A 10,993-nucleotide genomic window follows, 5' to 3' on the forward strand; every position below is an offset into this window, starting at 1 on the left:
CCTCTTCTTTTTCAATAAGCTTTTTGGTTGTCTTCTTCCTTGCTTTAGGGTATTCCCTTTTCCTTCTTTCTTAGCAACTTCAGAGCACCAGAAATAAGCAGACATCATAAAATGATTTCTATTTTCTTGACACAACTCAGGCATATATCGTTGCCACGTTGTAGCTCTTGGATCACATTTTGGGAGACTGTGGCATAAACCAACATACAGCTGACAGCCAGTCTTTTGAGATACAATCAATTGGTAATTCAAAACACCCCTTTGCATCAAACCCTATGATTAACCCATGTGTACAGTCACATCTGGGTTAATTTCAGGGAGGCATATCTATGAATTTTAATTAAAGATGTATCTTTAACCATAATTTATCAAGTGAACTCTATTTTTGGCAACTCCTTCTCCAACCTATAGTTCTTATGTTCTGACATCAAGAAATCAAAAACCTGAAAATACACAGTCCTTTCCACACCTCTGAATGTGAAAACTATCCCCATCTGCTAAATACTGTCCCTCATAAAAACTTTGAATCAACTTTATCCTGTAAATGCACTGGCACAGAAAAGACATTTGTTTTTCTAATTATTACTTGCACTATTACCTAAAACTTCCAGTGGTCCAGCAGCACCAATATTATATGAGTCCCTTATATAAGATGTCATCAGTGGAGTCTATACAATAGATCTGTGCTATTTTTATGTCTGTACCTTTGAGAGTTCTTATTTACAAAGGACTAGATGCAATTCCCTGTATCCATTTAAATGTCACATGGCATTGTGCTACTGGAACAAAAATCAGACCTGTTAATATTTTCATGCAATGGCTCATATCTACACCGTTGACTTTCATTTCAGGAACCACTAGAAACAGTTTAGCCAATGTTGAGTGTCATTTATTTTTCAGTCACTCGTTATACAGAGCAGTAAACAAAGTCAATTAAACTAACAACACTGTATCCAATGACATGACTCATTTATAATACTAAAGCTATGTTCCCATGGGTTTATGATGATGCAGATGGAAGTTAGAGCATTTGAAATTAGTCTTCATCCTGACTTTGACAAATACTGAAAATTAAGGTATTAAAAAAAATGCCAAGGAAACTTTCCCAAAAGGAAAAAATTCTGTTTTGACAGAAATTGCTTCATCTTGACATATTTATAATACAAAACCCAGATAAAATAGAAAGATTTGTGAGAACTGTCATAGCAACCCGTTTTGGTTTCATTTGCCAAAACGTTGTTATGGAAAATAACTCATTTTTACAGTGTATTTTATGTAGTCTGCATGAACAAATCATGAAATGGAATGGATCTTAGTATCCTCTCTGAGGAATCCAGATTAGGATAGTGACAGGTGTATTCCCTCCACAACATATTGTTGCATGTCCTACGATCATTATAGTTCACTAGACATCCCTTCAATATTTCTGAGCTGGTTCATTCATTTAATGAAAAAGCATTTGTCTGTTTTCTTTCTTTCTTTAAGGGATGTCACATTCAGCTGTCACTGAAATATGAAGAATGCTTTGAAAATATAAATATTCCTGCAGTGTCCTTCCCATCTGAGGTGTGCTTCATGTAAGGTATGTAAGGCCTTGATGCAGCTCTTGACCTCTTCGATCAAGAGGTGCAACCATTTTCAGAAGTAATAATCTGCATAATTCAATTTGAATGCGCAGAGTATTTTTGATATTAAAATCAAGATTTTTACCTAAATGTGGCATGTTAAATTTTACATGGAGTATTCTTTTCACGCTTCTTATTTCTCTCACTATTAATAGGTCCATTTTGTGGATCTGTTTGAAAATCCATCTGTGGATTTTCAGAATGTCATTTTATTTCTGTTTGAAACTACATTCATCTCCAAACTGGAAGTGGATGAGCCTGCTGCTAGATAACTTTCTGCCTTCATAAGCCCATGTGATTATTTGCACTGGTCATGACAAACAAACACAAAAAGGAATTCTTTGTATCATTCTTTAACTGTAAATGAAAAGTGAGGACAGGGCAAAGGGGTGTGAAATACTCCAGGATTATTGCTCATGACTTATTAATATGTTCATATACTGTATGAACACATTATACTGTAATGCATACTGTAGATACTGTAGGTGAGGAAAGATTTCTTAGTTGAAGTACATGATCTTTAGCAGGAAAAAAGTTTGACCCTTCTAAAAAAGTATATTAACAAGACTTTGTAAATTAGGTCACAAGCTCCATTAAGATGCAAGAAAATTTCAGCTTGCAACAGATTGGTCAGCACCAGTAGTGGCTCTTGTCATCAGCTTTCCATTGCTTAATTTTGTTCTTGATTTTTCCTCTTCTTTTTTCACTTACAGCTGCTGCTCCTTCAGAAAAAATCAACTTTCTGTCATTTTCATGATTCATGAAGGCCTGAAGGAAAAGACCAGAACCATCCACAGCCTTTTCATTTCTGACGCAGCCTACTAACAACTTCATTAACTTTCTTCAGGCCATGCTTTAGTTAAAAGTCTTTAGTGCATTTTAAAAGATATGAATGGGAAGATGCTTCATCTTGGGCTTCTGTCAACAGAGAAAAAAATAAATTAGGAATTTTACATACTTCAAGATGTGGGAGATAATTTCTGTAAACATTATTGTGGCTCAAACAAAACTTGATTGTATCTCATCATGACTCTGTGCCCACAAGATGGAAAACACATTTAAGTGATTGCATTTCGTCCAACAAAAACAATGTTTAGCAGGTAATATATCACAAGTATCTGTTTTATGCCCTACTTAAGTACAGACAATCTTTAATATAGCGCAAACCATAAATTATAAACAGAAGGAAATGTTAATAAAAAGAAAAGCAAGTTTCTGCAGCTAGTTTCCTCTAGATTACCAAGATGCAATGTCAGATATGGATATTCCCAGTCATGTTTTGTTTACTAAAAGTCTCAGAAAGACAACAGGAGTTTGCATAATAAGGCCTGAGAAAGGATCAGAATTTAGCCCAGTACTTGCAAATGACATTTCAGAAAAGCACTATGATTCAGTGGAGGAATCCAGCAATTTTCACACGGATGAGTGAGGACCAGACAGCTTTCCATCCCACCTCGTATGTATAGAAAGTGCAACAGCACATAATAATTGAAAAAGCAGAAGGATGAAGACCATAATTTCCCTGAAGTGAAGCAAAACCATTGGCTGTTTTCTTCAATGGAGGAATACTTAATGAACTGTATTTGGAGCCATGGCAGCATAGAAACACCTTCTGTTCCTTTGACTGAAAATTTCGAAGAGAGTCATTCTTACTTTGTAATAGTTATTAGCATCTGGATATTAATCCTTTTCCCTAAGCCTTCCTCTAGTCAGGAAAAGAAAGGAATTCCAGGGACAGAGCAGGAATAGAAGACAAGTTTATCTAGCTCTGCAAAGGCATGAGGCAAAAATACTTCCTGCAGTGTTTAATTTGTGCATCTTCTGCAGGGTTCCTCTACCACCTCCTGTCCCTTCTCTCTCACTCTCAGCCCAGCTCCCCCCTTTGGTTTCTCTCTCACTTGCCTCGTTCTCACCCCTCACCAAGACATAAACTAAACACATACTCTGTGAACATATGAGCTACATTATCTTACAGCTTGCAACATAATTGTTTCCCTCTGATAAGTTCCAGTCATTGAAATACACAATGTTCTGGCATTGTGTAGGATTCACAGTCATGGACAGATTTCCTGTTGTTTTGATGCTGTGTGCAAACATAAGAAAATTGAGGTTGTTTTCCAAGGAGCTAACAACAGCAGCAGCACAAGACATGAAGTATTTACGAACAACAGATGGGAAACAGCTAGAAGGTGGTGGTCAACACGGAAATCAGCACTCACTGCTTAAGAGCTGCTTATCTGATCAAGATTTCTGTAGGAGAGAAGAGCTTTAAGATATAAACCCCAAGTTTTCCAACGCAAGTATAATTAAGAAAACAGATGTAGAGACAGTGAGGCAGCTTTGAAGAAGTCAAGTGAGTTACTCAAGGAGGCTTGAGGAAGAGCTGAGAATTTATTTTTCTGAGTCTCAATTTATAAATCTTATAAATGTATGAGAATATTCCACAGTTTGTAGCACATTCCCTGAGCATATGCAAGCTTTAAAAGCCCTTCTTTCTCTAGCCCCCTTTCAAAATACAGAGCCAAAATAAACCTACCACACATTGCCCTTCTTGCAAGTAAAGGATGAGAGATCATAAAATCACAGCATGGTTTGGGTTGGAAGGGACCTTAAAGCTCATCCAGTTCCAACCCCTGCCACGGGCAGGGACACTTTCCACTGGAGCAGCTTGCTCCAAGCCCCTGTGTCCAACCTGGCCTTGAACACTGCCAGGGATGGGGCAGCCACAGCTTCTCTGGGCACCCTGTGCCAGCACCTCAGCACCCTCACAGGGAAGAGCTTCTGCCTAAGATCTAGTCTAAATCTACCCTCTAAAGGCCTCCACAAACCCCTGCTAACAGGTGGCATCAACTGTAGTTCAAAATTTTAACAAAATTTAGAGTATATTTCCATGGTTTTGAGAAGAAACCAGTTAAGGAAAAGGCCTTATAAAAGTCTGCTATGAAAATCATTAATCTAGTGAACATCAGCCTGACAACAGCAAAGAGCAGGTGTCTTTTTGTGTTTCTGTTGCATTTTTGAAGTCAGCTTTCTGAAAGAAGTGAAGGGAGTAGCCTCATTCTCTCAGTATAAAGAAGTGGATTGAAAAAAACCCTGTGTTTTCTTCAAAACAGACTGCATCTGCTATGTGCCTTTTAGCTGCTTCAGAGGTACAAGTCAGGGTACATCCCTGGATGCTCTGACTCGCAGATGCTTTTGAGCCAGAGAAAACAGTCAAAAGGTGTGGCAGAGGGCATGGGAGGCAGGAGACTCTTCGTGTCAGAAGCCACCTTGCATATGACTCCTTATACAATACCCAATTTAAATGACCTGCAGGCTGTGAAGGTTTTGTTCTTGCTTACTGTGCTGCTCATGCTAGTATCTAGAACGGAAGTGCCTCACTGCAAAGAGGAAGCAACAGTTATTTGCCACCCACTGCTCAAGCAAATGTGCCAAAAATGAGATACCTAAAACAAAATACAGGTCTCTAAAATACCTATGTAAAAGGTACCCAAGTATGTTCAGGGACAGTGAATGATTTTAGTCAATCTCTGTATATTTATGTACACCCAGTGAATAAAGTTCGAGAGATAATGTTTTATTAATACAAGGCACCAAAATGTCTTTCAGAATGGCATGACAACCTCTCTTGAGTATAGGCAGTGAACTATCTACTTTAAAGAAACTGTTGGTTTGTCTTTAAAGATAACTGAGCCTAAAGGAAGCTTAAAGTATTCTAGGTTACACCTGCAGCTTTCAAAGTCTGCTTGAGTTGCCTAAGAGATACAGATCCTCCTCAATTTCTATCCTTTAGATAAGTTAACGGATTATTTCTGTTAAAGCCCTGCTAGTTTTAGCTTTTCTATTCTCAGAAATACTTGTCAATAAAGCACAAATAGGAACAGGGGATCAGGATTAGGTAGTGAAAGAAACAAAGTCTACCTAGACACAAAGAGATATTGAGATAGTAACAGAGGAAATAAGAACTCAAAAAAGTTCATGTTCTTGAAGCAAACAATTGAGACCATTTTTAGCAATAATCTCTGTTCTGCCTGAGAAAAGCTGAGCGAAAGGTGTGGAGGGCTTTTTTTGTGCGTGTATGCAGACCCAGTGCTTTAACAATATGCTGGAACAAGGGGGCTAATTCCTGCTGTGGTACTTTCTTGAGAGCTAGATGTAAAGATAAAGACATACTTTGTAATACTTCAGGGCATGGACTAACCTCTTTTAAGACTGAAAACATGTCAAATAGTAAGTCTTATTGAAGGATTTGATATTGAAGAGTATTTGAATGCTAGGAAAAGAGAATAAAATTGAGAAAAAGAACTAAATGACAGGACAGATATATTATGGGAAAAGTTTAAATGCCAAGTAATTAAGACAAATGTGGGGGGAAAAAGGATAAATTAATTGTTATGCTAAAAGAAAGAAGAAAGAAAAAAAAAGCTGGAATTAGCATTAAGCTATAATACTGTGATTATATTTATAAATATATTCAGTTTAATTTTAGACCTACCCTAGGTGTGAAGTCCTTTTGTATGCTGTATGGAGAACATGCATTTGTATGGAGAACACCTGTATCCACAACTATTGCAATAGTAGGTAACACGTTACTATTTGATTGCTACAGATTCAAATGGCACACAGAAGAAAATTACTTCCAGTACATTACACCATGGCAAGGTACCTGTTATCTAATGTTGTCATAAAAATGAAATAATATAAAAAGGCTACAAAGACATTTGATTTAGAAAATCAAGTTCAGATCTGACAAGGCATCAGCAAACAGGTCACTTTGAAACTGGGACTGCCAGGTGCTGAAATTTGCTGTGTGATACCCTTGGAACCAGCAATCTGCCTATATAACCACAAGTGCCAACATGCAGTTCCTTAAGCAGAGGAACTTAAAACCCCTTTGATTTCTGTCGCTTTTAATCTAAAGGATCACACAGCTTTGAGTTCTTTAAAAGCAGCAAAGAGCACTACACTTAGGGGACCTAAATGCTCATTCTGCCATGCAGTCTCCACAACGTAAATACTGCACATTGTCTACTACCTTCTGGTTGACCACACCACTTCTAGGTCCTGCATTAACACCTTTCAACAATGAGACTACTCATTTCCTGATGATCTTTTATATAGAAAAGGACAACTACACCTAGAGAGATGACAGGACAATTAGTTTGTTTTCGTGGCACATAGTGGACTAAGGCTGAGGGCTGCTGCTTCAAGAATCCCAACTCTTCCAAGATCTTAGCCCATGTGTATTTATGTGTCCCAAGTGTGTGCTCCCCTCTGAACTTCCCACTTCAATCAGCTGCACTCTTAGTAAAAGCTAAAGTGAAGGCAAGTGTATCTAACTAGTTACTCCTTGAGTAACTATGTATTGCAGAACTCAACATGAAAGTTGTTATGAAAACTAAAGATTAAATGGCCAACAGAGACCAGGCTCACTGACGAATGCGAAACATGGACTCTTTGTATTTTTTCCTGTAGTTTTTCTCTAATCATTCTTATTTTCAATGCTTAATATTTGGGTTCTATTTTGGGACAGACAGTTCCACAGCCTGCACAGAACTTAAAAAAAACATCCAACCATGTTTCACTTAAGCAGAATGGTCTTTTTGCCTGTCTTTCTGATCAAAGTGCCCAATATTTCTGATGCTTAAGTGATGTCTCTTTTCTACATGTATCTGAATGTTGGCAGTTGCAAGTGTTTGCGAGGACAGTCAGTTGACCTCCCTTGGCTGGTGAAAGCTACATTAATTTACAGAACAGCTTAGCATCTTATCTTGGTTTTAGTAAACTCTGGTAACAAGTTCAGTTTTCATCTTTTCCTTTGAGACAATTAGCAGTGATTAAAAAAAAAAAAAAAGGGTAGTTTTAACAACTGGTTAATAACCTAAAGGAAAGAAAGAAATGGCTATAAACAGTGGACAAAGCCCTCTTTCAGGACCATGAAAGAAATATAAGTTCATACACTTCTTCCAGATTTTCAGATTTCTTCATAGCATTCTGGCAGAGCTCTCAGCAACAGCCCAGCAATCCATGTCCTCTGTCTCAGATAAAGTAATCTGGACTAGGCAGGTAATCTGATTTGTTTCTTAAATTGACACACTTTAAACAGAAGCACTCATAGATAGCTGCATGAGTCCTTTGGTTTGAATTTACAAGAGATGTATTTGCAGCTTAGGGAAGAAGTTGTATCATTTTTCATACTCATGCTTATTTACTACTTGTGATTCTTATATATACACCATAGGTCATGCTCCTTTTTGTCAAATGCCTGGAGAAACTTAGCTGACTTCCAGCTAATGGTGTAATGCACTGTGATAAAGGAGTGGGTAATTCACTATGTTCTGTTTGGGAACCTTGCTTGTTTCCATTCATTTTCACAATAGACTAGCCAGTCACAACAAAGAAGAACCAGCAATCTGAGACATGGAGCATAGAAATGAAGGCAAGAAACCAAAGGTCTGTAAGTAAAGGTTTCCTAACATCACATGGCTCCATTCAATAGCATGGGAAAGACGATACCTAGAAAACTAATTTGATGCAACCTGAAAGCCTATGGAAGACACAAACTGTATACTTAGTCTGCCTTACAGCAGTAAGTTACACATCATCATAAAGGGGAGGTCAGTCCAGTACGATCTCTGTTTACACATGCAGAATAGGTCATGTTTCAGTCCTAAGTGATATCACAGGGTTAAAATAATTCAAAGTATTTCTGTATACTACTGACTGTGACTACTTACATTTGTTATATGTCTGTACATGATGAATACAACCACATTTAAATTAATATTTAAATAAGCTCTCACCTAAGAAATGTTTTTCCCTACTTCAAACTCTCCCTTAGACTCCCTTGTTGTGCCTTTATAGGGGGAATTAAGGTTCCAGCTCAGCTCCTTTCCTCATTTATTCATCGCAAAAATGAATACAGAGCCTGATTATATTTTTTTGTCAGGCTGGGGAAGAGAGAATAAAAAGACTGGCAGCTACTGCCTCTGCTTGAGGCCTAACAGATACCTGTACTACTCACATCATTCGCTTACAGGCTGAGGCAGGGAAAATGTTTTGGCAAGCTCCCTCCAAGCCTAAAACAGGCAACAAAAGGTAAAAGCACTGAAGGACTCATCATCCTCCTCTCCTTGTTGGCTCCGGGTTTACGTAGAAGCTGGGGAAGCAGATGGATTCCACAAGAAGTGTGTGGAACAATGGCATGTCAGTGGGATCACACTGCCTCAAAACAGCAAAGCCCCTTCAACAACACCTACTCCACAGGGATTTTTCACCAGCAGGGCTTACAGAACTCCAGGCTCAGCGATTCCGGAGCAGGAGGGTGGCAGCATGTTCCCCCCAAAGGAAACAGCAAAAGAAGGTGCTGCAGCATAGCAAAAACCTTTATGCTTGGTCAGATTAGCAACACAAGTGATGTAACAGGACAAAGAAAAGTGCAATGCTTCGCAGAGAGGGACAAAACCTTGCGTTTGGTGCAGGAAAGAAAGCCACAAGCAAAGTTGATGTAGCTTAAGAGGAGAACTTGGAGTCAGTCCTGGTGGTACACTCATACATCAGTCACCTTCCCCCTGCACAGCATCTGCAGCAGCACAAGAGATGATGGACGAGAATAAATCCCCATGAGCTCCCCCCCCACCTCTTTGTCCCCCAGCCCCTTCTGTCACAGCCTCCAGTGCCGGTCCCCGGCGGAGCCCCCACTGCCGGGCGCGGCCTTTCCACACCCACCTTCGGCCTCCTCCGCTTTACCATGGGCACACCACGGGCACCGAACCGCGCTGACGGGATGCGCCATACCCCCATCCCTCCCCCGGGGCCGCTTTCCAGAGCCCCATAGAGCCCGTTCACTGGGGTGCCCTCAGCTCGGCCCGGCCCGGCCCTCCACCTGCCGCCGGCCACCCTAGGTCTACCTCCGAGCCTTCCCCCGCCCTACACCGCAGCTCTGTCCCCTCCGGCCCCTCGGGCGCCTCCTGCCAGCCCCGCTCCCCTCCCCTCACACCCCCGACCCCTTCCCTCCCCCGGTAACGCCGTCTCCATACTCACAGCAACTGCGCACTGAGGCGGCCCGCAGTCAGCCCGTAGACCGGCCGAGCCGGGGCCGGCAGCGGCAGCAAGGCCTCCCCTCGCCCCCCGCTCCCCACTCCCGGCCCAGCGGTACCGGTGGCGCAGGCGCGCTGCCTCCTCCTCCCCTAGTGGCTGCCGCGGGGAGGCTGGCGGCCGCGGCGGCAGCGCCCGGGTCCCCTCAGAGCGGCTCGGGCCGGCGGCGGGAGGCGGGCGGCGAGGGCGGGGAGGCGGGAGCCGGGGCCGGGCGCTGTGCGAGGGAGCCGCGCCGCGCCGCGCAGCCAGCCCGTCAGTGACCGGCGCTGCTGGGGAGGAGGAGGAGGCGGCGGCGGTGAGAGCTTCTCCCACCCCCACCCACCGAGCCGAGGTGAGGCCAGGGCAAAGCATCCTCCTTTCTTCCCCTCATCCCTTCCTCCCTTTCATCCTCCCACCCCCCATCTCCCCGAGCGCCTTCCTTTCATCCTTCTTTCCTTATCCTCCTTCCCCCTTATCTCGCCTTCTCCTCATCCCTCCTTGCGCTTCCTGGTCCTCCGTTTCTTTCTTCTCTCCTTAGCCACCTTTCTCCACTCCACCCCATCCCCCAGACTCCTTCTCCCCGTGCACATATTTCGCACCCACCAGAAATAATAATCATGCTGCCTTTTCTTCCCCCCCCACATCCTTTTCTTTTCCTTTAAATGCAATTTTAATTCTTGCTCGGTAAAAGAGACAGTCTGTCACAGAGATAATCCTCCTCCTTTAAAGAATGGATTTGAATTAATGGTCATTTTGTGGTGTGTGTATTATGGGAAGAGGGGGATTAGATGTCAGGAAGAAAAGAAAGGGTCAGAGGTGTGGTGTTTCACTTATTCACCTCTTTGCCTTCGAGGTGAAACCTAGCTCTGTGTTATTTTAAGTCCTTTTTTTTTACTGTTTTACATGATTCTCCTTTCTTCAGGCATCAGAGGTTTCTTCCTCCCTGTTCTCCATCCACTGTGCGTCTCCGTAATTTACAGTGGCTGCTGCTGCTCTGATTGCCTGATGGCAGGGAAGGGGCGAGGGGCTCTGCGGTGGGGAGGGGGTGCCGGAGAAAGCAGCTTCTTCCATCCCTTCCCTTTAGGCCTCTTGCAGGGGTGCTGGGACCTCTTAACCACCCTCATCGTATCCCACCCAAAACGTGCCAGCTCGCAACCAAGGATTTGCTCCGGTGGCAAAGAGCTAAAGTTTAAAACGTGGCTTTATCTTTTCCCGGGGGATGGTGAAAAGCTGCATGGATGTTGGCTGAGAGGTGGTGGCCAAAGGTCTCATTGTGTGATGTCTGGAGTGGA

The 10,993-nt window shown here is 42.2% G+C and overlaps 1 long non-coding RNA gene across 1 annotated transcript; it reads right to left on the reverse strand.

Moving 5' to 3' along the window:
- Positions 1 to 873: 873 nt before the first annotated feature.
- On the reverse strand, positions 874 to 9,763 carry LOC134174808 (uncharacterized). Its single transcript, XR_009968791.1, has 2 exons — positions 9,669 to 9,763; positions 874 to 2,543 (listed from the first exon to the last, which is right to left on the reverse strand). It is a non-coding gene; the product is annotated as an uncharacterized LOC134174808 (long non-coding RNA).
- Positions 9,764 to 10,993: the final 1,230 nt, after the last annotated feature.

The sequence above is a fragment of the Pezoporus occidentalis genome, unplaced genomic scaffold (assembly GCF_034315485.1).
Source record: "Pezoporus occidentalis ecotype Australia unplaced genomic scaffold, CSIRO_AGI_Poc_V1 ctg63, whole genome shotgun sequence".
NCBI lineage: Eukaryota > Metazoa > Chordata > Aves > Psittaciformes > Psittacidae > Pezoporus > Pezoporus occidentalis.